At 34.8% G+C, this 3586-nt stretch overlaps 1 long non-coding RNA gene across 1 annotated transcript; it reads right to left on the reverse strand.

Moving 5' to 3' along the window:
• Positions 1-1811: 1811 nt before the first annotated feature.
• LOC109220372 lies at positions 1812-2574 on the reverse strand. The gene is made up of 2 exons (XR_002067075.1): positions 2364-2574; positions 1812-2145 (listed from the first exon to the last, which is right to left on the reverse strand). It is a non-coding gene; the product is annotated as an uncharacterized LOC109220372 (long non-coding RNA).
• Positions 2575-3586: the final 1012 nt, after the last annotated feature.

Here is a 3586-nt window from a genome sequence, read left to right on the forward strand (position 1 = left end):
TCTTATGTCTTTATTTTCCTGTCTATTCCTTTTCAGATAATAGGATAATATGATTTTGTATATTCTACTAGATTGCCCACATACTTGTGACACCAGGTCTTGGCACACACACTAGTAGACTTATGATTTTGGTTTACTTACATGATTTCGATTCGTATTTATTTCTTCCAGTTATTTAGCTTAAATTTTTAACTCCTAAATTTTTATCAAATAAGGAGAAGTCATCACTTGCTAATTATTTAAACAGGAATTCACTAATTGATTAGTGTTGGCTTTCCTAACAACGGTATTGGACGCCATCACGACCTAATATGGAATTTGGGTCGTGACAAGGGCAATGATGGTAGTTTCAACAGTTCTGACAACGTTCTAGAATTCAACTAAAGCTAAGAGTTATGAACCAAAAGAACATGAAACAAAGGAACATATCAAGATGGTTAATTGCCTTGACTTCATAAAGTAGTTGAAGCGCAATAATCTGGTAGGCTTCTTCTCCGTGACTTGACAATAAGACCTTGCTCCAATTGAGCCTTGTCACAAATGTTGTCTTCTAAGCTACCCAAAAATATTTGAAACAACAAACCAAGCCAACTCTTAGTCGTTCCAACAACTAACCTTAATTACATGGAGAATCATTGATAGTCACAAGACTATTTGCCTCATAATAGCGACGCTAATATAGTTTTATATGGTATACAAACACATATATTAAAAAGAAAATGAGAGATATTATTTCCTTTAAAGATGTCCATAGTAATAACAAGGTATATTGCACTGTTTTTCTGCAATCTATTTAAATTTAAAAAAAAATGTCAGCCTAAAATAATAACTGGTGAAATTTGAAAGTCACAAAAGATTATCAGATAGGTTCTTTTTTTCCTACAATTGTTTGCGTAAAAGTAAATTCTCAATAGCTCAAAATAATAAAAGTAAAAGAGCCATTCATACTGGTAGTAAAAACTCGATACATGCCCTGTAAATCAACTTCAAGGCAACAATAGCTATGCATGAAATTCTCACTCTGATATGTGCTGAAAAGCAATAAGAAATATAATTTAATGCTCTTGGCAGATCTTCATAATAATACCAGTTTACAATAATCTGTTACAAATGTGTAACCTACTTGGCAAGAGGAAAGGTGAAAAACTTTGTCATTCACACCATATATTTATCATATTAGGAGAGATCACCAACCCATAAACTGTAATCCATGATTCACTCAGCTCACATAAATTCACAATCACAGTCAAATATTCTGCTGAAAAGTTATACTAATTAATTAATGCAAAAAGTTTTTAATGGAAACTTCCTTATGTTTCTTAAAGAAAACATCAATGGAGCATAGGTAAATTCAAACTTACATGTAATTGTAAATACTTCATTATCAATTGACTGTGTGAATGCATACAATGGAAGTTATCAACGGAGACTTAGAGTACACTTCATCAGAGTTCTCAACCGAGACTTAGAGTAAGCTTCATCAGCAACTCTGTAAAATTTGATGTAAAACATCCTGAGGTTGGTGCATCTTGTTGAGCATGGGGATGCATTGCGAACCCAAATTTGTTTCTTATCGTGTAAAAAAAAAGGAGATGAAACAACATTGACTTCTCTCTACCTAGATGATTATTATTTGGTCAAAGAATACTGAAGTAACACCAATTAAATTGCACTCGGTCAAAAAGAACTAATGTGACAATAAAAAGCAGAATATTTCAAAACATGCTCATCTATAATTATAAAACTTTTAACCAATCGGTAGCTATAATAAAGCTTCTATTCTATAAAAAATAGTAACAACGCAGAGTGGATGGAAGAATTGGTGGGAGATGGCAATAGAAAGTTACCTTTTTAATTCATAATCAATAAAAACGAAAAAAAATAAAGCATTCAGTTTGGTATAACAGAATTTGAAGAGACATTTTTCGAAATTCAAAGAGAAGTCAAAAGCAAATAAAATTACTTCTATAATCTGTTTGTTCATCGTTATCTACCCCGGCTCCAACGAAATTTTACGCTTAGAAAACCTTTTGAAACTCTACCCTTTTCTCTAATAAAGACATCAGCCAGGAACTCCAGCAATGAGATTCGGAAGTCTGAAGAGAAATTGGAAGAAACTGGGGCAAAAATTGAGAGAAATCATACCTGAAATTAGAACAAGCTGAGAAGATGTAAAAAAACTGAAAAAAGTAACCTTTGAAAATCTGGAAAAAATAAAGAGATCATGCAAAAAGAACATTTAAGGAAGGAGATGAACGGATGAACAAGAACATCGAAGAAAAACAAACATGAATTTCATTCATGAAATTGAAAATTTTGAAAAGAACTGGAAGATTAAAGCAAAAATTAAGAGAAATACTTACCTGAAATTGAAAGATTCCATTGAGATGATGATGTGAAGTCAAATATTAGTCCTTGAAAGTGTGAAGAGTATAAATTTGTGAGAGCAAATGAAACAACTGATGTTTTCTTGTTGTGTCTATCATCAGAGAACTACTTCTAGAATCATGTGGGTATTATGCCGAAAAAGATTGGGTATTAGTTTAGTGCCCTTGATCAACAAAAAATAGAAATAGGAAATAAAATGGCAGTAAAATGACAATTCTGCTCTTGGTCGACCAGCTTCTCTTTTCTATATGCTCCCTCCGTTCCAATTTATGTGAACCTGTTTGATTGGGCACAAAATTTAAGAAAAAATGAAGACTTTTGGAATTTGTGGTCCTAAACAAGTCAATAAGGGGCCCAGAGTATTTGTGTGGTTATAAAAACTTCTCATTAAGGGTAGAATTGTAAGTTTAAGCTAAATTATTTCCAAATTTAGAAATGGGTCATTATTTTTGGAACGAACCAAAAAGAAAATAAATTCATATAAACTGGAACGGAGGAAGTAATAGAACAAGGAGAAATGTTTGCAGTGTTGCCTCCTTCACAAGTGTTTCATCAAAATAAATTTTAGCCATTAATTCCTTTCATATGATGTTAACTGTCATTGTGCCCATTTAGGATGTTAACCGTCATTTGCATGCATTAATACCCGTGGTGAACACGGGTTTGATTCTGGGATATAATTCTTATCCAAATTAATTAATGTACTCCTTTTATATTTATTCCAGGGGTGTCAACTTATTGTATATTTGTGTATGTATATATATTTCTTTAAACTAGCCAGCACCACGAAATCATGAACACGTAAGTCTACCTCGACACCACGAAATTCCGGGTTTTAGGTAAAATTTTTACGGGCCTTACAACGTGGAGCCTGAGTAGTCTGTGGAGGTGCACCCCTCCTAAGTCTGGGGCAATCCCTCACCATATGAAGAGTGTCACCACATGGGCCAGGTCGGGTGGAAGCACCCCATGTAGGAGGTGCACTAGACAATAGCGGTGCATAATAGGGAGCCTGGGGCCTAGGGCTGGAATACCACTGACGGCTGGAAGTGCTGAATGAACAGGGCGACTCACATAGCCCCTACCATGACGAGCTGCAGCTGGGGCACGAGTACCACTATAAGTGCCAGACTCTCGAGACCTCTTGGCCTCTCTCTACTTTCTCTCCCGAACCAGCATACCCCCCAATCTCCTAGCA

This window comes from Nicotiana attenuata, unplaced genomic scaffold, assembly GCF_001879085.1.
Source record: "Nicotiana attenuata strain UT unplaced genomic scaffold, NIATTr2, whole genome shotgun sequence".
Lineage (NCBI taxonomy): Eukaryota > Viridiplantae > Streptophyta > Magnoliopsida > Solanales > Solanaceae > Nicotiana > Nicotiana attenuata.